This window comes from Crocodylus siamensis, chromosome 10 (genome assembly GCF_052110815.1).
Source record: "Crocodylus siamensis isolate JL-2025a chromosome 10, ASM5211081v1, whole genome shotgun sequence".
NCBI classification, from domain to species: Eukaryota; Metazoa; Chordata; order Crocodylia; family Crocodylidae; genus Crocodylus; species Crocodylus siamensis.
Genome location: NC_143404.1, coordinates 31405326 through 31429955, shown reverse-complemented (window position 1 = coordinate 31429955; position 24630 = coordinate 31405326). Strand labels below are relative to the sequence as shown.

At 44.2% G+C, this 24630-nt stretch overlaps 1 long non-coding RNA gene across 1 annotated transcript; it reads right to left on the bottom strand.

Moving 5' to 3' along the window:
- Window positions 1–485: 485 nt before the first annotated feature.
- On the bottom strand, window positions 486–22160 carry LOC149856381 (uncharacterized). The gene is made up of 3 exons (XR_016438328.1): window positions 22058–22160; window positions 21794–21940; window positions 486–1383 (listed from the first exon to the last, which is right to left on the bottom strand). It is a non-coding gene; the product is annotated as an uncharacterized LOC149856381 (long non-coding RNA).
- Window positions 22161–24630: the final 2470 nt, after the last annotated feature.

The following is a 24630-nucleotide window of genomic DNA, read 5'->3' as shown; positions in this document are numbered from 1 at the left end:
ATCCTGGTGCAACCAGATAAAGCGTTGGTCTGACCCCGTATGGCACTTCTTATGTTCTTACAAGACTTAACGCTCTTCCGCACAGTGCTAAGCTATCTTAGGTTAGCTTTTACTCCAAATCCAAACACTTACTAGGGAGCAGTTAGTCTACAATAAGTCCACAGAGTCTTTTAATTCACTGTGGTATAGCATCCATGGGCAAAAACCATGATGCCACCGGTACTTCACCATAACAACACAATCCCTCAACATAGCGCATTGCTATAGCAATGTAGGGGCTAAAAATAACTGTGCGCCACTGGTATGGCACAGTATGGGCTGTTACTGAGCCATCATTTAGTACTGTACAGCACAGTAACAATGGCGCCATAGGGGCACGTGTAGACGCATCTCCTGAGCAGAGATGATCTGAGCAGGGTGCGGGCCCAGGGCAAATCAGCCTGTGTGGGGTCCTGCCCCCAGACGCAAGGAAGCTGGCAGCAGATTCGTCAGCGGGGATGTGGGGGGCAGCAAGTGGCCGGATGTGCTGATTTCAGCAGCGGATTTGGCAGTGGGGTGCAGCGTGCCAAGCAGCCAGACGTGAAGCTGGCGGCAGTGCGGCATCGCTGCACTGCTCCACCCGACTCCATGGGGCCCCTCAAAGCGTGTGGCCTGGGGCAGTCGCCCCAATTCATGCCTCCTAGAAATGGCCTGGCCCCTGAGTGTTACATGTGGGCTATATATTGGCCCTAAAGGCTGACAGTAGCAGCAGGGTGTATTCAGTGCCCAAGCTTCTGAGTGTATTCAGGGTGTATTCAGTGCCCAAGCAATACATTTGGCATGGTAACTTATACTACAGTATTTTAAATCCATTTTTTCTTGTATTTAATATCTGCATTAGAATCCCACTGGAGTGTACTCTGGAGCTCTCCAGGTTAGTTGTATTGTGGATAACATTTTAAGCCTTTTTCTCACAAGTTCGGTTTCTGTTTGTCTTCTGAGGCAGTCCCACAATTCACAGAACAATGGCAAGAAAGTGGTTATTTCTTCTTCACATGGTTATGTCTGTGTAAGCTCTTTGTGGCAGAGACTTTGTTTCTATACATCGCTCGATCCAGACATGTGGTTTGTGGCACGAGCCTCTTTGCAGCACCAAAGATCACATCCCTGGCCCATTAAAATGGGCCCTGTACTGCAAACTTACACGGAGGGGCAAAACTTACTACCAGGAAATCCTGGCAGCAAAGAAAAAAAATTAGCCGTGAAAAACAGTGGCACAGCACATGCCACTGGAGTGTGCACCAGCAGACACATAGGCTTGGTCCATTAGGGAGGTGTGCTGGCTCCCAGCCAGAGAGTCTCCCCTCCTTCACTTCTGCCATGGCTCCTTTAGCACACTGGGACCTGGAAAAAGGGGAGAAAAGGAGAAAAAACCTACATCATGTGTATAGGCTTAGCAGTGCACCGTGCACTCATTAGCACCATGACCAAAAGAGACCCATGGGTCAGGACTGACTACAAGATGAACATGTGCCACCAAACAATGCTGCAGCCAGCAAAACAAATAAAACTGTGGCTTGCATCTATCGATGCATCTTGAGCAAGATCCAAGAAGTCATCCTCCTGCTTTACTCAGCCTTTGTGAGGCCACAGCTGGAGTACTGCATCCAATACCAGGCTCCACACTTCAGAACGAATGTGGAGAAGCTTGAGCATCCAGAGAAGAGTCATGCGCATGATTAGAGGGCAAGAGAACAGACCTCATGAGAAGAAGCTGAGTAGCATGGGACTCTTCAGCCTAGAGAAATGAAGGCTCAGGGGTGAGTTTATGGGAGGCTGTAAGTATGTAAGGAATATGCATCAGGAACTGGGAGAACATTTGTTCGCTAGGCCACCCCCAAGGGAAGGCAAAGTCTAACAGTCACAAACTGTTGGAAGACCATATTAGAATGGACATAAGGAAAAACTTCTTTACTGTCTGAGTCTCCAGAGTCTGGAATAGACTCCCCCAAGAAGTGGTACAAGCACCTACTCTGGATATCTTTAAGAAATGCTTGGATGCTTATCTTGCTGGGGTGATTCGACCGCAGCTGACTTCCTGCCCCTTGGGCAAGGGGCTGAACCCAATGATTTAGCGAGGTCCCTTCCAGCCCCAATGTCTATGAAATCTATTATCCAACCCTTAAACAGAAATTACCCTGCTATTCTAAAAAAATCAATGGAAAGGAGGGCAGGCTGGCAGGGAGGGTGGTGTGGAAGTGGATTAATGCTAAAAGAAGCAAAAGTGATTGGATTCCCATAAAAATGTTTTCCATGGAACTAGTGGCTGGGTGCCAATTCTAGCTTCTTTTGGTGCCAATCTTACTTTTAAGAAACAACTTTTATGAATCCCATCATTAGTGGTATATGCACAGTGAAGTATAAGTTAATTCTACAGTAACGTGATTATTAAATCCATTAGTCAAAGGCAGGGGATCCATAATTAACGTATTCTCCAGCATCAAGTAAATGATCCTACTGTGTGCTTTAAGAAAGCAATTGTTCACTAATATGGAAAATACAGTGGGGCTATTAGACTATAAAGCTATGTAATTTTATAATTAAATTATAAATTTTACATATTTTAATAATATAGCCTATATATTTTAATTGTTTTCTACATAGGATTAAAGGGGGTGCCATTCTTTTGCTCTTTTGCATTATATCTAACCTAGAGTAATACAGTACTTAAAAATAATTGATGGCTATCTTCTGAGAATGACAGCTGTCTGTCACTTAGCCAGGATTTTACCTTAGGTTTCTGATTGCTCCAGCTGGCCTGTTTTCTGGCAGTAGCTGCTGATGAAGGATTTTTTGCTCTTTTGGTATTCAATTTTTGCTTCTGATGACCATAACCCTTTAAACTTCTCACCTTGCACAGACAAAGGAAGAGTTTGCAGCAAGATTCTAGTGCTTAATGCTTGGGCTTGATTTGTACAAGTGCTCTGATGTCATTTCACGCACACAAATTGTGAAATGTCTTTACATAAGAAAATGGTCTGTTTCCAATGTCTGTATGTTGCAAAGGTTCTTTTCAATGCTATGTCACTTCTTCCCAGCTGAAAGCTCTGTACATTTCCTCAAAAACAGCGAGTCTTCTATCCCATATGATGAAACTGGTATTTAAAAGTTTTTGAGGCTCAGTGCCAAATATTAAGCTGTTTACCCAACAGTAGGCATTGAGGGGCTCGGGAATTTAGTGGGGGACCCTGTACCTATTGCATCAGAGCAGTGTTTTCCCATGTGCCAGTCTCATACTCCCCCCATTCCTTACAGCTACTTTTTATTGCTTTCTCTATTTATTTAGATGCCAGGTAACAATTCAGGGTGAGTTTAGTAGGTTCCATAGGCTGCCAAAGAAAGCAAATTTTCCATATGAAATTGTGGCGTAAATCACAAGCTGGGGATATGCACGCACAGTACTGGAACCTGAAACCCACGTGTGTCAGGGACTTGTGCTGAATTTTAGTGAGCAGCACTGGATTATTGCAAGACTGGTGGATTTCTCTGGCTCCTGGACTTTAGCAGACAGCTCCTTTTTCTGGATTGCTGACTGTAATTTCCTTGCATTATTTTTAAATAGGACAAACCTGCATCCATTATAGGTTTCTTATCAAAAGAATGGTTTAGTAGCAATGTCTAGGATCATGGATTAAAGTGAAAATCTTCTTATGTATTGTTTCTTTAATATTCATCTCTCTCTCTTCCCTTCATCATAGTGATCTCTGTGTTACCAGGGCTGACCTGTGCTCATCCAAAGAAAAGGCCATAACTCCATTACATTACATAACAACACATTCCTTGTATTCTTGGGGAAGCTCCAAAGAATCCTTTTCTACCTTTATTTTGAGCTCATAGGTTTAAGTTTCTGGGACCCAAAGGGCCTGTCCAACCAACCTGTCCTCTCTTTGCTACTAAAGAAGGGAGAGAGTTCTGTTGTCTTCTACTGTTACTTGTGCATCAGACAGGAAGGTTCTCTACTTCCTCAGTGTCCAAGACAGCTGTAGTCTTGTCAAACAAAATTTTTGAGTCATTTAGGTGTCTAAAAATGCAGATAGATGCCTAGTGACATTTTTAAATGCACCTGGGTGCCTGATTTGACTTGACTTTTTCTTGTTACCTTTAAAGTCTGTCAAAATACCTTTAAAAAAGGGCCTATGGCCCTTTCAACTTCCTTCTAATGAATAATGTAATGGTTCTTTTAAGCAGATGGATAGGAGCTGTAAGGTAGCCAAGCACATGGTGCTGTTTCACAGCAGTGTTTTAAGGAAATTTAGTCTAACAGAGCCAAAAGGCAGTGCTGGTCCCTAAAGGAGTATATTTGTCTTTTTTGGTGTTTCTGTCCACTGGTTCTCAATATAAGAGACATGAAGAAGAAACAGACCACTGCCTCAGAGGTGGTAACTGCACTGTGAGTACCATCCTCTGACTGCAAATATTAGGGAAGTTGCTAAAACATGCAAACCCAAGTGCTTCCCAGGATGACTTACTAGAGAGGAGCTCTGTCAATCTGCAGATTGTGAACATGGAGTCATTCTTTCTGGCAGCCCTGATATTGGCTGATAGGCTCTTTCGCCCTGTCCAGTTTATATAACAGCAGCTGATATAAAGTGACTTCATTGTTGGATATTTATGAGAGGTTTCATTTCAAATAATATAGTTTTAGCCTGTGGCAGTGTTAAGGTTTAGCCCTGTTATTACTGGGAACTAAATCTTTAGGATAGTCTAACTATAACTGCAGGGCCTGCCTGATCTACCCTGCAAAGCTAATATTTTCCAAAGCAATGAAAACTTTATTATAAAAAGTCTCATTAACAAAGGCTACCTGTCCCTAAAACATATGGGCAATCAGCAGGTCAGGCATTAAAAGACAGCCTTAAGGACTTAGCCTCATCTGGTTTCTATTATACAACAAGGTAATTAAAGAAAGCACTGCTTTCTATTACAGCTAAAGCACAAATAATGTCGCAGAGCTTCTATTCTAAAGCAACAGCTAGAAGCCAGGCCTCAGAAGCTCTCCCTGCTTATCAGTTTCTGCAAATAGCCACTAGTATAACGAGCGGTGGATGACTGGCACACCAGCCTTGGGCACCCATTTAGATTGTGTACAAATGATCTAGGAAAATTCTCCTGGGTTTGTTCTCTTTGTAGAAAAACTTACCTGGAGATGTCTGACTAGACATACTCAAGGAACTGGCGAGCATCATAGCCCAGCCCCTGGCACGGATCTTTGAAAACTCCTGGCGCTCTGGTGTAGTGCCCGAAGACTGGAAGAAGGCCAACGTGGTGCTGATCTTCAAGAAAGGGAGGAAACTGTATCTGACTAATTATAGGCCCATCAGCCTGACTTCTATCCCGGGGAAGATCTTAGAAAAGTTTATTAAAGAGGCCTTCCTTAATGGACTGGCCGACGCCAACATCCTAAAGGATAGTCAGCACGGGTTTGTTGCGGGTAGGTCTTGCTTGACCAATCTCATTTCCTTTTATGACCGGATGACCTATCACCTGGACAAGGGAGAAGAGATTGATGTCATATACCTTGACTTCAAATAGCCTTCAATCTGGTATCCCATGATCACCTCTTGGCAAAATTGGCCAGTTGTGGCCTTGGGTTCACCATGATCTGCTGGCTGGGAAATTGGCTCCATGGTCAGACCCAGAGGGTTGTAATTGATAGCAGTCACTCATCATGGTGTCCTGTGACCAGTGGGGTCCCCCAAGGCTCTGTCCTTGGACCCATATTGTTCAACATCTTCATTAATGATGTGGACATTGGAGTCAGGAGTGGACTGGCCAAGTTCGCTGATGACACCAAACTTTGGGGCAAAGCATCCACGCCAAAAGACAGGTGGGTGATCCAGGCTGACCTGGACATGCTCAGCAAATGGGCAAATGAGAACCTGATGGTGTTGAACGCCGAAAAATGCAAGGTTCTCCACCTTGGGAGGAAAAACCTGCAGCATGCTTATAGGCTCGTCAGTGCTATGCTGGCTAGCACTATGGACGAAAGGGACTTGGGGGTCATCATTGACCACAAGATGAACATGAGCCTCCAATGCGATGCTGCGGCTAGTAAAGTGACCAAAACGCTGGCTTGCATCCATAGATGCTTCTCAAGCAAATCCTGGGACGTCATTCTCCCTTGTACTCAGCCTTGGTGAGGCCACAGCTGGAGTACTGCTCCACAATTCAAAAAGGATGTGGAGAAGCCTGAGAGAGTCCAGAGAAGAGCCATGCGCATGATCAGAGGTCAGGAAAACAGACCTTACGATGACAGGCTGAGAAAAGCACAGGCTCAGGGGTGATCTGATGGCCACTTATAAGTTTATCAGGGATGACCACCAGGATCTTGGGGAATGTTTGTTCACCAAAGCACCCCAAAGGATGACGAGGTCAAAAGGTCATAACCTACTGTGAGACCATTTCAGGCTGGAGATAAAGAAGAATTTCTTTACTGTCCAAGCCCCCAAGGTCTGGAACAGCCTGGAATCGGAGGTGGTTCAAGCACCTACATTGAACACCTTCAGGAGCAAATTGGATGCTTATCTTGCTGGGATCCTATGACCCCACCTGACTTCTTGCCCTTTGGGCAGGGGACTGGACTTGATGATCTTCCAAGGTCCCTTCCAGCCCTATTGTCTATGAAATCTATGACATTTTAATGCTATCTCTGCATGCTCTGCAAGCTCCCTGGGTCTTCCTGGAGTTAGATGGCAGCATTGCACAGGGGAGCTTTTATTGAGTGATGCAGATAGTTCAGAGTCAGCTTGTGTCACCCTGTAGCATAGTGTGGGGACTGTAAAGGGGGTGTAGAGTCCAGCCTGAGTGACACACTGTCTCCCTGGGAGGGTGGAGGGGTCAGTAACAAAGCATCCTGCAATGCTGGAAGCCTGCGCTATAGTTTCTCCCAGAAGAGTATTTGTACAGATATTCATTATCCTCCCCCTACCCCTCTTCCCTGCAGCATTTTCTCCTGAAGTTGCCATTTTTGCTCTGGGAAAAAAATTGTGAACACCTGTACACTCCTGGTTTCTATTGGGAGAGCAGCAACTTTCTGTGGAGTAAACAAATGTTTTTACGTGGTTAGAGAGCACACAAGAAAGGCAGTCACTGAAGCTGCTAGCCCAGTTACCACAACTGACTCGCCCCTGCCACCCAGGATGCAGACCTGGCTCTTATGTATCTGCAAATAACTCTTTCATAGATGGTGTTCATGTTATGGGTGGAGATATCTCTTATCTCTGTGGGCCTAAATAGACAGGCCTGAACCTGGACATGCTTTGCTTTGAGATCTGTGGAATCAAAGGGTTAAGAAAAGTATATTTAGTCTTTACATTGAAGCTTCTAAGGACTCTACAGTACCAGGTTTTATCAGTGCAAATCTTTCCTGTTTAGAGACAAGTATAAGTAATACAAGTTTAGGCAGCAATATAATAGCAGGTCCTGCGATTAAGTTTCAGATTAATTGGGTGGCCAGCATAGAGGACAGTCTAGTTGTCCTCTGCCCTCTATTGATATGAAACCAGATGCCTTTATGTCCTCTATTTTTCTCTTCAAGAAGAAAAGTAGAGGACATAAAGGCATCTGGTTTCATATCAATAGAGGGCAGAGTAGAAGAAAACTGGAATGTCCTCTGTGATGGCCACCCTAGCTCTCACTCATTAGGAACAGGTACACCGGCTTCTTCCTTCAAATGGGAGTGGAGTTTACGTGCGATTGTTATTCAAGGCAATTGATTTCAAGTATGGTTGGACCCCACTGCAGATCTTGGTAACACCATTCTGTGCTTGGTTGTTGCAAGGAATATTAAACTGGTAACAGTGAAGGGCCCAGAGTGCTTCAGATAGGAACACTGAGGAGAAGCCAGCAGAATTTTACCTGTGATTAATCCTGTTATGGGTTGGGGTTAACTTTGAATTTAGGGAGCAATGAGCAGTAACCACTGTGTTTATTGAAGACAGCTGCAGCAATTACATTGCTTTAAGTAACCAGGTAGGAGAAACAATAGTGGTGCACAGGAACAGATCACTACCCAAAACAAAAGTGCACGTGAAGTGCATGCAGGCAGAGGAGTTTTGCGGGCTATTGTTTGCACATTTTTCAAAGGCACCCCGTAAAGACTAGAAAAGCTTGTAGGCAGCAGGGAAGCATCCAATACAGCCACAGAATCTTTGTGAGTGTGGCCCCAAGGGAAAAAAAATCTTTTGGGCTAAGTGCTGACTGGAAAAGGGACTTGGAACGCTGTCTCTGTCTCTCTGATTCCTGCTGTGTTCAAGGAAACAAGGCTTTGTATAATCTTTATAATCAAACAGTGATGCATCAAAGAAATCCATGCTTCCATCACCCATTTCTGGTTTTTAATGAGAAGAAACCATAAGAACTTAGATCGTTGGCTTCCTGCTTGGGTCAAAAAGGATAAATGTAATTGCCCTGACAAGATCATTCAGAGCATTTTTACACATGCTCTGAGGGTAGGAGATGGGGGGTGGGGAGGGGTGCTTTAATTAGAGTGGCTCCAAGAAGTGCTCTAATACATGAGATGCTGTGGGCACTTTTATCATCCTCCCTATGCTTCAAAATGGCGGCAGGGGAGCTTTAACTAAAGCTTGTTGAATGAGCTGATCCATGAGACACAGGTTGGCTGGAGTATTATAATTAGCACACTCCAGCAGGTTTGATTAATCAAGTCTGCTCTGACCCACTGTAATCCAGTGCATCTGAGCAGCCTCCCTGCATGTATACAGGAACCTTCACCATCTTCATTTATTTGTCCTCATACTTATAGTTAAAAATCATGAATACTGCCTTTTATCACATACAACATGACCCAAGTGTGCACCTTTATTTTGAATGGCAGAACGAAGAAAAAAAACTTTCCTTGAAAATCCCGATAAGTACAGTATTTGCCCAGGGAAACCACAGGCAGCTGCAATTGTGGAAAGGAAAACATTGTGGTTGCTCTGTTAACTCCCTAACTAAAGAATGCAATAGATGCTTCTGATAAGTCAAAGTACTCTTGAGTTGAGCTGACTAATGTGGCTAGCAGTGCCTGCCAGATCAGCCAAGAGCCTCTCCCTAGCCAGCAACATCCATGGAGTCAGCTGTGAGCCTCAGTTCTGGTTTAAAATAATGTGGAATTGAGCTCCTGGTGTGGCAGGAACCTGTGGTGGGGGAAAGAGAAAGGGCCCATAGCTAACAGCTAGGAAGCCTGCTCTGAAGCATATGCAGCATTACTTTCTTTTTCCCCAGCAGAAGCTCCTCAGTCACAAGCTGCTATTATTGTATTTCCTTGCTTAAAATATGCACCCCTATTGGCAGAAGCTGATTTTTTTTAAAAGTCTGATGTATGGAAGAAAATATGGTACTGTGGCCTAAATTATTCTCTTGGTGAAATAGAACTATCTGAGGATAGCGTGCGATAATCACAGCCTTAGAAGCAGCATTAGGAATACTCTATAATGCATGATGTCTCCAGGGTGTTGGAAGTTCCAGGAATAGCGAGACTTTCTACTCTGGCTGAAAGGTCTGACGGTGCTCTCTTGCTAGCACTGAGTAGCATGTGACTGGAAGGCAGGGACTGAAGTGGTGCGTGTGTAGTCTAAACAAAAGTGGTGACAATCTTTAATGCAATCCATCCAGACATGAGTCTTTCGGGCTGCATTTTATTCTGGGACAAAATGGAAGTATACAGATATTCATGTCCTTTATCTTGGGGATAAAGCTCAAAAAGTTTCCTGGATAAAAGGTAGTAAAAGTTTATTCCAGGATATAGTAAATTGCATCTGCACAGTTATCCTGGGATAGCATAATTGAATCAATAGCAGCGAAGAAGTACAGCATTCAGCTGCTCACTAGACCCTGATTAGAAAGGTGACATGTCCTATGATTGGTATGTACACATTTTTGTTCTGGGATAAACACAGGCACAACTTATCCAGGAATAAATTCAACCTCTGTTCTTAGCCTAACTGCAGGTGAAAGTAGGTGGCTTTCTGCTCTATACTTCTCATAAGAAGCACCCAATTTATGACCTATTTATAAATGCTCTAGAGCAAAGGCTTCCAAATTTTTTCTTATTGCATACCCCCTTCAAGATTTAGAAGCTGCCCATGTATCCCTTCCAGTATACAGTTTTTTATATTTTAACCCCTTAAATGTCATTTAGTATTATAATGAAAATTAAATCCACCATTACACAATTTCTCCCATGTAACCCCCAGGGATGACTTGCTTACCCCCAGGGGTATGCATACCACAGTTTGAGAATCTCTGCTCTAGATACAAGGTTGGCAGGTAAACTGGGTCCTCATGCACCCTTCTCCTTGTCCAAACTATATTCCCATGAAGAGCTGAGCTAATTTGGTCTAAAGACATTTTTTGGTCTTAAGAAACCAGTTGTTGTTATGAAGCATTATTTAGACACTTTTCAGAAAGTAAGAGAGAATGAAACCCAAGAACCACTGATTCCTGTGTTAGTAATGATGATTGACTAACTCTCAGGGTATGAAAAGGGGCCAAACAAAAGACTCCTTAGAGTCTAAACACAGGCCAATAGACAGCCTACCCTCCTCTCAGGCCCAAGAATAGAAGGGCAGTCTCCAACTGGGTGGAGCTTGATCTTGCCCCTCTGAGGCATGCCTCTCTTTCCTCCTTCATATAATAGCAGGTCCTGTGATTAAGTTTCAGATTAATTTACTTCAAACCTACACCCTTCCTGTCTGATTCTACAATTTTCAATGGCTCAGGTTGAGGTTTGATGCTTTGCTTTTCCAGGACAATCCCACTCCAAGATAGTAGAGATCTTCATTAACATTCCTACTCTGCTGGGCATGAGGCTGGGATTCTACCATATAAGCACTGTACAAGCATTTAAGAAATGGCAGTCTCTGCACTGTGGAGCTTATGTGGATAGAATCTACCATTAAGATCACATAATATAATGAGGGTCTTTTCTGCACAAATAATGATTATGGATGAGATGAGGTTTAGTTTAAGCCAAGTCATGCAGCTTTTCCTAGGTCATAATTCCAATATACATCTATTTTTGACCTACCGACTATTATACAGACAGTTTCACTAATATATATCCTCTGTCCCTGGTCATTCGTATGGTTACTGAAATGCAGGTCACTCTCACTGGGTGCATCTACACATGCTGATTTAAGGCTCATTAACAAATTTTAAGGTGCATTATGGGTATACGGGTCTACATGTTCATGCCCTTAGTGTGCCTTGAAAATGGTGATGTTGGGTTATTCATGCCTAAATTTGATACCTGCTCATTAGGCATATGTCCATTAAGGTTAGGCTTGTAGACATGCCCATTATGATTCCCCTGAAATATATATTTCATATATATGCCTAATAACAAGTTATAAAAGATGGAAAAGCTGGAATCTTAACTCTGGACAAAGGAATATGAATGAAAAATGTGTGAGAATTAAATACCCAGGTAAAACTCCCAGTGATTTCAATGGGTCCTAGAATTCACTCTCAATGTTTTTAGCTTAGCTAGTTTCCTGTTTAAATTGGCAGGGCAAAGGGCCTTTGTCCCTGTCCAGCAGGGCGTATTTCAGATTTATTTTTTTGTCAAGGCTGATGAAACATTGTAAAAACTTCCAGTCTGTTCCAAATGCAGCAAAAGCATAGATATGGCTCCACACCATTGTCTAAATAGTAAGAGCCAGAAGAGAAGATAACCAAAAACTACTACTAGAAATTTATGGGCTCTCACTCTAAAGCCTGGTCTGCACCCAGATTCTGTACTCATATAATCATACATGATCAGGAGTGATTTCTTTTTGACTGATAGACTTTAAAGCATAGATACACAGAGGTATTTGGGCACAACTCCCATTTTTCAAGACTAAACTGATTTACATCAGTTAAGGGTATGGTCCAAAAAGTTTAAATCTTGTGCCTTTTAACCCCATCCCTGAAAATACTATGAAAGATTTTCTATAAAAACTTATTCAAACATACAACTGAATCTGCTCTGTGTACATTTAAACTCCCCTTTCTGTTTATTTCAGAATTTTTCTCACAAATTGGTTTATTGGCAGACACATTCACAAAAGTATTAGATTTTAAACATGCGAAACATGAATATTTAATTTCCAGACATAGTATTTGCATTAATCCAATCAAGAAACTAACACATAGCACACAATTTGTATGCCCAGTCAATACAGCTGACATTTCAAATACTGACTCTTTTGATAAGCTGCTAGCAAGTAAGTTGCATACCAAGAATTATTCACGAAAATGATTTGCTAAAGATTAGCTAACATACATAGTCAGGAAAACTGAAGCTTACTTCAGACAACTCACAAAAAAAAGCAAAATAGATCAACTACATTATTTATGACAAAGGGAATACTGATTTGGAGTTAACATCCTGCCTTTTGGCTATTCTCAAGTTTGAAAAATGTATCAATCGTGCATTGAAGTGGTTACTGTTACTGATTTCCATCAGCAAGAAAAAAGTTATTTCATGTTATCTTTTAGGGAAAATGGTGAACTTTTTCTAGTTAAGAGTACAATGATAACCAAAGTGTGTTTACTTATTGAAGGAATAGCATTATAGCTCTCCACTTGCTGTCATATTTAATATAGCAAGGAACTGAGAGATTTCTGCTGCCATTTCAGTAACAGTGTAGTTGAATATAGGGTTCACCATGTAAAAATGCAAAATCTTTTTTGCAGATGGGAGTGTTTCCACATGCAAATACATTTTGTTTTCAAATAATATAAACCACATGAAAAGTAGTAAGAGGATTCTTGGTCTGATATTTCATCCTAGCGAAAAATGAAAATAGGTTATAAGAAGAGAAGAAAAAAATGAGTTAAAACACAGAAGGAAACATGACAAGTTGATTAAAAAGTTAGCAGACAATCTCTTGAGAGCAACTAAGGCTTGATTTTGTTCTGTGTTTGACCCAGTGCAGTCATTTCATTTGTAAAAGTGACCTCAATAACTAATTTTTTACTGCTTGTAGCCCTGACTCCTTTTGTTGGCTTATCCTCACATTCTTGTCTGCTTAATACAGTTTCTGTTGTTTCTGTCCACTCATGCTTTGTAAGAGAGCCCCTTGCACAGGCAGTAATACTACCAACCCCAAGCATTCCAAAAATCAGCAGTCAGGCCCCTAAAAATCACAAGACTAGCTTAATAATACGTACCCATTTTTCTTTATTGAAAACAATACATTTGGGGGTAACTCTTATTTTAGCCCTTGAGATTTGACAGTAGGGCTTACTGGGTGCATCTACACATGTAATTAGCATGTAGCAATGAACTCTGGTGCAGTCTGTGCTGCACCAGAGTTCATTGCTGGTGGTGTGGCTGTCACCCGGGGCCCCATGCTGCCAGCCCGAGTGGTCTGGAGCTGCCAGAAGGCACACAGCTCTGCGCAGCGCTGTACCAAGCTGGGCCTCACCCGCACGATGTGGCAGAGGCAGTGCCCGGTGGCAGGTGGCCAGTGCCGAGCCACGCTGCCCCATGCTGCATGGGGGTGGGGGGGCTGTGCCATGAGGCCCAAAGCACCCCAATGGCCACTGCTGGTAAGCTGTGGGCTGTGTGGGGAGGGGTAGGGGGCCGTGGGGCCGTGGGTCCTGTGGGGGGGAAGGGGCTTTAGCCACTGGGAGGGGGGGCTGTAGCCCCTGGGGTGGGTGGGCAGGGACCCACACCTCCTGAGCTGGCCCCCCAACCTCCTACATACCTGGGATGGAGCCCGGGTCCAGGTCCCTGCAGCCTGCCCGCAGTTTGCCCTGCATAGGCAGGCAGTGTGCTTCAGCACCAGGACAAGGGACAGCCATAGACATGTTCTGGTTGGCTACCAGAGCATCTCTGTGGAGGACCTGAGCCTCCGGTTGCCTCGAGGCACATTTGTGGACCATTCCCTGCTCCGCTTTTCCCCCCTCCCCCCACCCCCTGTGTTTTATTTTGGTACCTGGATTTCCAGGTACTAAATTTTGAACCTGCACTGCAAATATATGCGCCTTGCTGCATTTCAGTGTGTGCCTTGCTGCATCTCAAACTGCTTTGAGACATGGCAAGAGGCATGTGCAGTCTCGTCTGGATGTACCCACTGAGTTCCAGTTTCAGCCAGGCATATAAGTTCTGCTTCACTGGTGTTCCTTCCAAGTTCTACTTTTCATATGGGAGGACTGCATGATGGATTAGCCTCTCATGCCTGATTGGGCAGATGTTATAAATGTGGTTTGAAGTGGTTACAGGCCCAAAATATAACCTGGGCAGAACCAGAGTCTGGTCCTTTTCTGATTAGGCTTTATTGCTCAGAAGTGCTCTCCATGTATATTGAAGTTGAACTTTCATGACAAAGCACAGAGTGTTCTTTTTTGTTTTGTGTGCACTCTGTGTATGGTGTTTGGCTCCCAATGACAATATAGTTGGGGCATATAAGTCCTTGGTGAAAAACACATTTTTTTAGTCATCTCCTGGAAGACACTCAGGACTTGTTTTCTCTAAAAAATTAATTTAACAAGGAAATTTCTCATAACTCAACTCCTGTCTGAATACAAAACCTCCTCACCTGAGTGCAGTGCAATGGCAGCAGCTCAAGCTGGATGACCTGTCAGGGGAGATGGTCTAGGGCTTTAGTTTAACTTGCTAGCTGCCAACATAAGAACTCATGGTAATAAAACTCTCAGACTAGCTGTCTTCTAGTGCCTTCCCTATATGTGCCCAGAATAGACAGACAAAGTCTTCCAGGGGTCTATGAAAGAATTCATAGAGAGGCTCAGATCACATAGATCATAAAAAACTTATTGTCACAGAAGAATGAGTGTAGCACAAGGGTGGATACAGCAACCCAAGATATTTTTCATGTGGGCTTTCTCTTTATTGCTAGGGTCACTTGCGAGAATTAACTCAAGTACAGACAGCACAAATTATCTCCTTAGTGAGGCACATCCTCAGAGGTCTTTGGGCACTGGACAACTTAAAATGGATTTAATTATTTGTATTTCTTAAGACCCCTGATCCTTCAGATTTCTGTATCATACATAATCTCATGACAGTCAGCAGTGGTGGAAAAGACTCCAGCATCAATTTGCATGGAACTCAGAACAGAACTGGGGACTGATATGTAAATGGCCTTGTACGAGTGCAGTCTGTCCCTTAATGAGAGAAAAGTCAGCCCTATTGAGAGAGCCTAGCAGCAGAGCATTTGGGGCACATATACACATGCATCGAGGCTGCTCTGAAGTGCTGTAATTACACTGTGTCATAGCAGACTCGATTAATCAAGTCTGCTGGAACATGGAAATTGCTGGACTGCAGCAGAATACAGTGTCTCATGTATCAGCATCCCCATGCTGAAAAATGGTGGCAGGGGCACTTTAACTAAAGTACATTCAATGTGCTTTAGTTAAAGTGCCCCTGCTGCCGTTTTTCAGCATGGGGATGCTGATACATGAGACTCGCTGGGTGTTTTAATTAGATTGGCTCTTGGAGCCACTCTAAAGTGACCCCCACCCCATTCCCAGAGAACATGTATAAACACCCTTGGATGGGCAGGGGGTGTCATGCTAGGAGTTTTAAAAAGTTCACAAAAGATTAAGTAGGAGGGGAGGAAGTCAGCTGTGAGCACAAGAGCTTGCTACAAGGAAGAATCAAGCTGCTTTGCTGGGAGCCAGAGCTCCCCTTCTAGTGTTTGGGAAAAAGCAGAAGGATTTGGTGTTGTTTGCTTCTTTGTCACTTAAAGACTGTTTTTTGGGGAGAACTGGCTGAGGAGCTCCTCAGGGAGTAAAGCCCACCTGCAGAACCCAGCAAGCTAGGTAACCTGCTTACAGTCACTGATGAGTGGTTAAAAGCATTAAGATTTTGAACTCAAACACAAGAAATGAGATTCTTTGAGTTGGAGTCTGTCCAATTAAGGCTTGAAAAAGTGCCAGGAGTTCTAACAAAACAGCTCAAGCTTTGGACGGCAAGCTAGAAGTAAAAATGATTCAGAGGTATTCAGCAAATAATGAAGAATAGTAGAGAATACGACATGTTATTCACCTAATTCTAGAATTTACAAATAAGAGTTATTAAATCAGTATAAAAGCTGAATTGTCCACAGAAGATTATCTCTGCATGCACATTAACAACAAGATCTGAAGGACCTATGCTGGATTTAGTGTGCTTCTAAAGTACTTACCACATTTTTAAATGTGTTATTTTAGCATGCAAAGGATATACAGGCATACCTCGGAGATATTGCGGGTTTGGTTCCAGACCACCGCAATAAAGCGAATATCGCAATAAAGCGAGTCACACGAATTTTTTGGTTTCCCAGTGCATATAAAAGTTATGTTTACACTATACTGTAGTCTATTAAGTGTGCAATAGCATTATGTCTAAAAAACCAATGTACATACCTTAATTAAAAAATACTTTATTGCTAAAAAATGCTAACCATCATCTGAGCCTTCAGCGAGTTGTAATCTTTTTGCTGGTGGAGGGTCCTGCCTTGATGTTGATGGCTGCTGACTGATCAGGGTGGTGGTTGCTGAAGTTTGAAATATTGTGAGAATTACCAAAATGTGACACAGAGACATGAAGTGAGCAAATGCTGTTGGAGAAATGGCGCCGATAGACTTGCTCAACGCAGGGTTGCCACAAACCTTCAATTTGTAAAAAGCGCAATATCTGCAAAGTGCAATAAAGTGAAGCGCAAGTAAATGAGGTATGCCTGTATTACCTTTTAGCTCCATTAAATCAGTATAACTCTACTGATTTTAAACCAAATATCATTTGGTTTGGCACTGTCTGGTGCGGCTGTAATGGGGATGGACCTTAGGTGGGCTTATGCTCTTTCTTCCAAATCTTGGACCTTGCTATGCTTTGGCATGACTTCCATGAGACAGAACAGGCTCAAGGCTTCTTTAAATTGCACCTAGTTGAGGTCAGAGGTCAGGTTTTGTATGAGGAACTCGTGGTGTACTGTGTACATACTCAAAGCATTAAAAGTGCATGGGACTTTTATATAGAAGGGCAAAGTGTCCTGAGAGGGAAGGCAGAAATGTACAGGATCTGACATATGTTATAGAAGGATCCATTATTTGGATATTTCCTCACTTTTAAGAGTGTGTGTAAATAGGCACTCCCTGTTCCAGTTTTAGTGCTTTTCTTTTAATGATGTGTGTGTGTGAGAGAGAGACTTTACATATGCAGAACCTAAGAACAAATATTGTAGAATGGGTTGAGTTGCTGATGGGGGATAGGGATGTGAAAAAAGAAGAAAAAAACCCCCACAACATTTTCTTCTGTCAGAAGACATCCTTGAATAAGTTATGAGCAACTTAAAAAGAGAAAGTTATATCAGGAGTATTGTTTAACTACATTCTGTGCAAGCTTGCAAATTCGAAGTGGGGAACACATCTGTCCACCCTAGGCACTACAGCCTTAGCGCCATTGGCAATGCGTAGTGGGTGCACATGGGTGCTCGTACCCCCCCCGAGATTGGCAGTGCACCCCCTGAGAAAAGTGTCGCAAATGCTGTGAGTGGTGCCTGTGGGCAGTCACTGCTTGCCACCCTCCCCTTGCCATTGACACTACCAGCAGCATCTGTGGGTGGTTGCCGATCATGGGTCGGTACTCACCATCCCCCTACCACCGACACTGCCACGGCCACCTATGAGCAGTCACCATGGCCTGCCAGCCTCTGGGGGCATGCATCATTCATGCTGAGCACTTTGTTTCTCTGTGGCTGAATATACCTGCACCACCTGGGGACACTCAAATTACAGTAAATATATTGACACTGCCCTTAATGATACATGCAGAATTATAACAGGCTGCCTAAAACCCACCCATTTCCTGCCTATAAACACTGTCTGGCATAGCTTTCCCTTACATCAGGAGGAAAGTAACAGGTGGCACTGACCAGCAGGTACAAGAGTTAGACAACCACCACCCGCTATATGGACATCAACCAGTGCACCATTGTCTCTCACCAAGAAATACCTTTTGGACTTCTACCATACCATTAACCAAAATCAGAATCAGCCAGTATTACCCTCTGGCAGAAAGCATGGGAGAAACTGGGTGACAAAGCTGTTGAATGGAGCCAGCAAGGAATTATCCTCAGCGAGGAGTTGGCATCCAGCTCCAACTACAAATGGCACACACGGAATATTGAAAGTCAGTCTTGGCAGATGCAACTTTCTCATGAAATCATAGGGCCTGTACGCAACTAACCAATGTGTTTTGTCAGGAGAAACAAACCATGGGTCATCTCCTGAGATGCCCACAATGCTCCCCACAAGATTTGGCAACACCAACATCAGAAGCAGTGGCCTGTGCAGAATATTGGGAGCCGACCATATAGAAAGGGGGGACTGGAGACATTAAAGAAGGAAGAGGAAGAAGAGTTTAACCCTAACACAGCAGTTGCTACCACTTTCACTATACTGTTTGAAGGAATTCCGTTTGTTAAGCATGTATCCCTGCAGCCTTGTACAGAAAAGGTAACAGCATTTTAGTTGGGATTAAAGGAAAAAATTGAAACAAAATGAAAGTGGTGATTTTTTTTATAGATGATATCTCCAGGGGTTTGCTTTTATATTTCAAACATACATTTTATTACATTTTATGGAATAGAGTTTTAAATGCCACAATGTACAAGCCTACATTTCATTATTGGAATTTGTGCTTATTCACTTGCCACTGTCATTTCGTTCCCCTTTTTTCCTATGGTGCTGCACTTTATAAAATATATGATTTATGAATATGTGGTTTTGATCCCTCACCATGTAAAATGGTTCAATAAAAAGTTATTGAAGTAAGAAATCCATAAAGCTTCACATGCTTTGCCTAGCTTCTATAGCAAACTTTAGCAAGAGACTTAAGTCACTTCAGTCAGTCAAGAACTAAACAAACACTCATCTCTCCAAGGACTATGTGATACAATATCCACAGTGATAGGTTTAACTCAGCCCAGACATTGCTGTTGTTAGCAGTTTTCATAGTTTCATAGTTGGTAGGTTTGGAAGGGACCTGAGCAGATCATCAAGTCCAACCCCCTGCCATGGCAGGAAAGAGTACTGGGGTCAAATGACCCCGGGAAGGTGTTCATCCAGCCTCCTTTTAAAGACCCCCAGGGTAGGAACCAGCACCACTTCTCTTGGAAGTTGATTCCAGATTCTAAGCCGCCCTGACAGTGAAGTAGCACCTCCTGATGTCTAGTGCTCAGGGGAACAGGGACTCTCCAAATGCCTGCTGGTCCCCCTGACTAGTTTGTAAAAGGCCACTAGGTCCCCCCTCAGCCTTCTCTTGTGGAGGCTGAACAGGTTCAGGTCCCATAGCCTCTCCTCGTAGGGCCTGCCTTGCCCTTGATCATGCAGGTGGCCCTCCTCTGGACCCTCTGCATGTTGTCCACATCCCTCCTGAAGTGCGACACCCAGAACTGGACGCAGTACTCCAGCTGTGGCCTGACTAGTACCGCAGAGAGGGGGAGGATCACCTCTCTGGACCTGCTCGAGATGCATCTGTGGATGCATGACAAGGTGCGGTTGGCCTTCCTGACTGCCTCCCCACACTGCCGGTCCATGTTCATCTTGACATCAATGATGACTCCAAGATCCTTTTCTGCCTCTGCACTGATGAGAAGGGAGTTCCCCAACCTGTAGGTACGCTGCTGGTTCTTCCTCCCCAGGTGCATCACCTTGCACTTGTCAGTGTTGAAACCCATCCTGTTCTCATCTGCCCACCCCTGTAACCTGTCCAGGTCTGATTGCAGCCTATTCCTCCTTTTTACCGTGCCCACTTCTTCCCACATCTTAGTGTCATCTGCGAATTTAAACAAGGTGCTTTTTACCCCCTCGTCCAAGTCACTGATGAAGATGTTGAACAGTGCGGGCCCGAGGACCGAGCGCTGTGGAACCCCACTGCCCACATCCCTCCAGGACGAATAAGACCTGTCCACCACCACACTCTGGGTGCTGCCCTCCAGCCAGTTGGCGACCATTTGACTGGCACAGTCTCCTAGTTTTTTAATGAGAAACAGGTGAGAGACAGTGTCGAAGGCCTTCCTAAAGTCCAGAAAGACTACGTCCACTGCTACTCCTGCGTCTAAGGATTTTGTGACCTGGTCATAGAAGGCCACCAGGTTGGTCTGACAGGACCTGCCTCTAATGAACCTGTGTTGGTTGCCCCTAAGCATAATCTCCCCTGCTGGCCCCTCGTGGACATGTGCCAGAATAATTCTCTCAAAAAGCTTACCCAGGATTGAGGTAAGACTAACTGGCCTATAGTGTCCTGGGTCCTCCTTCCACCCTTTTTTGAAGATGGGAACCACAATGGCCCTTTTCCAGTCCTCTGGTACATCACCAGAGCACCATGAGTGCTTGTAAAGCCATGCCAGGCATCCAGCAATGACCTCAGTTAATTCCCTCAGCACTCTGGGGTGGAGATCGTCTGGACCAGCTGATTTAAATACATCCAGTCCCTCCAGAAGTTCCCTGACTAGGTCCTCTCTGACCCTAGGCCTGGGTGCACCTCCCCTGGGGCCTACGGGAGTCCCAGTGCGGGGATGACCCAGTCCCTGCTCAGAAAAATGGAGGCAAAGAAATTGTTAAACAGGTTAGCCTTGCTGTCTGGTGCGATGACCAGATTTCCTAGCATGTCCTGCAGATGCCCCACGTTACCCGGTACCTTCTTTTTACCCCCCGTGTATTTAAAAAAGGACATCTTTTTGTCCTTGATCTGGGTAGCTAGTCCCAGTTCCATCTCCGCCTTGGCCTTCCTGACTGCCCCCCTACAGTCCTGAACAACAGAGGTATAGTCCTCCCTGGTGATGTCCCCTCCCTTCCATTGGGTGTATGTCTGCTTTTTAGCTAGGAGACTTTCCCAGATGCTTTTGGTGCCCTCTTGCCCCCTTTGATCCGTGTTGGGATTACCTCCGTTTGGGCTTGGAGGACTGTCTCCTTAAGGAACGACCACTCTTCCTGGACACGTAACTCCCCTCCCCTCCAGAACCTCAGTGTCTCCCTGACTATTCTCCTTACCTCATTGAAATCCACCCTCCTGAAGTTCAGGGCTGCTGCCTTGCTGCAGGCCTTTGCCACCTTGTGCTGGATGGTGAATTGCAGCAGGCAATAATCGCTGTCGCCCAGGTGGTTGAGTACCCACAGACCCCTCACCAGGTCATTGCCCATGGCCAGGACCAGACCAACAAGGTGTCTCCCCTGGTGGGGCTGTGCACCTCCAGGGTTAGATGGAGGTCCTGTATCTCGGCTAGGAACCTACGTGAGCGGTCAGACCTGGCTGACTGCTCTTCCCAGCAGATGTCTGGAAAGTTTAGTTCACCCATGATGACCACATCCTTTGACCTAACTTTCTCCGTGAGCTGACTTAAGAATTCCCAGTCTAGCTCTTCCCCTTGGTAGTAGACCTCCACCGTTAAGTCCTTTTCCCCTCAAACTTCTTGTATTCTCACCCAGAGCACTTCAGTGTGCCCCTCATCATGCTACTCATCGAGGATGCGTATTTCTCCTTGATGTAGAGCGCCACACCCCCACCTTTCCTCCCTGTCCTATCCCTCCTGTACAGCCTGTAGCCTTTGATATTCACTGCCCAGTCGTGCGTTGGCTCCCACCACATTTCAGTGGGCCCCACTATGTCTGGGTTGGTGTTAGCTAGCAGGAGGATAAGTTCCTTCTGCTTGTTCCCCATACTATGAGCATTAGTATAGAGGCATTTGAGCCCTCCTGAAGATGCATGCACTGCCCCCCTAATCCCAGTACTACCCTGGCCCCTGTTGCTTACCTGGGTATTTGTTCTGCTTGTCATCGGTCTAGGCTGGGCTGTTCTTGTGGGTGATGCTTGGTTTAGTAGTCCAAGGCTTCCTCTGCTCTTGTCTTCCCTTTCCCCCGATAAGCCTAGTTTAAAGCCTGCCAGAGGAGATCAGCCAACCTAGAAGAGAACACATGCTTACTTTTGGGGGAAAGGTATTATTCAAATAAGAAAGGTTTTATCTGAATAAGAACCGCAAGACTTTGCCCTTATTAATGTAATGAAAATTGCACATACCAAGAAGAGAATAAAATTGATATATAAAAATCTGTTTTAGACTTGCTTCAAATCAGGAAATTAAACCATACCCTGTAGCCTAAAGATATACAGTACAAAACAGCATGTTGTTCCCAAACAGTAAGGGTTTAAAGCATATTGGGGCACATATTATAACTCATTTCTACAACAAAGCTCATCATGCTGCTTTTGGAGTAAGCATAATAAAGCAGAATAGTATAACTGGCTCTCAAGCCCTGCATTAAATGGAAATTTCTGGCAAAATGCAATACTGTTCTGCACTTCACTAGCAGCACACCGCTCTCTCCTTATTCTTTTCTTCCAGAAGCATCTAGTCTCTTAGGATATTGTACAGTTAAAGACCCTGAAGCATGTGTTGTTGCTGATAAAAGTAGCATTAATGGCAGCAATAACTGAGTTTCATTCCTGAATAGCTGACATGCAGTGTGTTACCGCTTGTCCTCTTCCCCCTTCCTCACAGCAGGAGGGATGCAATGGCAATTTAGAACATTGCTTGCAGAGTTCTGTAAGTATCTAGGGCTCTGGCAAATGAAGTCTCTCACCATTTCACCTGTTCAGTAACACCAGAGTGCAGGATGCAAAAGACTGCCCAGTACAACATAGAACTCCCAGCATAAGACCTCACTTTTACATCACTCTACTTGACTGAAGCCCTGAGGAGTGGCCAAATGAGCATGCATGTGTTTCCCTGGGGACAAAAAGCAGTAAAATATGTGCCACTGCTACTTGTCCCTAGGGAACACTCATGCACATGTGGTCTGGTGGGTGGAAAGTTGCCCCAGGTCGGGTAGAAAAGCCTGATGCCAGCACTTGGCTTGGCCCCAGCAGCCGTAGCTAGGGTCCCGGGAGCCTCCTGGGGCTCCAGTGACAACGATCCAGCAGCAGGGAGCCTGGCCAGCAACCGGAGCATGGCTCTGGCCAGCCAGGCTCCAGTTTCAGCCCTACACACTGATGCCACTGTCCTGCTTTTTTCTAGTGTGGGTTTCTTTTTTTTTGACACTAGGAATCCCCAGTGACAAAAAAAGACGGCACCCACTGCAGATTAGAAGTGTGGGGAATGCCTGCATGTGTGGTATGTGGCACCACAGACAGGTCTACAGTGCTGCATATCACATATGTGTGCTTGCCCCTAGTGTCCTTCCTAGGAGAAGGCTACACATGAAGTAAATGGGTAAACACAGTTCAGTTCCTAGAGGATAGAGAACTACATCACAAAGCACATGACCTCCAAGGGACCATCATCTCAACAGACTCCCTTGTTGCTATCTCCATCTGCTTATTTCTATCCTAAACTCACTGATTTCTCTTTGGGTATTAAAGTGGAGGCAGCATGTAGGGCATTTCATACTGCTTCCACCTGAGGTATGTTTAGAAATAAAGGACTTCTTTCTGGAACTCTTTACCAGATTTTCAAAGTAATAGAAAGTAACTTAACTCCTCTGCTCACCCATCCTCCGTGCTATCTTTTATGGAACTTCTGACCATCCATGTTCTCTTATGTTTTGTCACAGGTAATCAGCTGCCCTCAGTTTGGGGCTTCTTTTGCCCCCACAATGGAGCAACCAAAGGCTCATTTTGTAGGTGAGCCTTTCAGGAGCCCTTCTTTCCAGATGAAATCAAAGAAGCTGGCACATTTTAAGAGCTATAGACATCACCCTTCAACATGTTTATAAAAACAGCTGCAGTCAAACTCGATGCAGTTTTACTATTCACAATTATTAGATGCGGAATTTTAAGAATTATTTTATTATAAGAAAGGATGGTGGCATGTCAAGCTCTCCAAAGTTAGGAAACATCATAATTAAAGTTGCCTGTGCAATCTTAATTCACTTTCCTATCTATTATGAAGGCGTTGTTACTGCTAATTACACAATCACATATTGTTTTCATCATGGGGCACCTGTTTCATTTTGTGACCAGCATGCTATTCTTTGGGGAAATAGGATGGTGTATTGAAATTAGTCTGTTGTCTGTAGGACTGTCCTCATTTTTAGCTGAAGGGGAAAGATGCATCATGAATGAGGCAGGAGAATGCAGGGAGAGAAAATGTAGTTTTGAGTTGAAAGCAGATGAATGCAGTCCTGGAAAGTGGATTCCATATAGCCTCTGGCAGTGTTCTTCAGTATCTTTATTCAAACTTTTCACAGCAGATCAGTTCATGTATTTGGTCCCTATTTTGAAACTCTTGGATCAGTTTTGCAGAACCGAGCACTCACAGCTGCCCTTGAAGTTAGCGTGAATTGTGCTTGAAAATATAAAGTGTTATAGAAAGCTAAGTACTCTGAAAAATCAAGTCCTACGTTTCTCAAAATTATTTGGCCTTTTTCGTCTCAGTTCCTCAGTTTCCCATTTATACCCACTCATCTCTTAGGGAAAACAGTTCTTTAGGCTTGAGAAGCACTCAGATCCTATTGTGGTGAGTGCTGTGGACAGTCTCAGGGAGAAGTTGGAGAACATAATTATTTTTTCTTCAGAGCAGAATATGAATAGTGCATGCCAAATTAAGCCTGACATCATCCAACAAGAGGGAGGAGAAAGCAAAATATTGACTA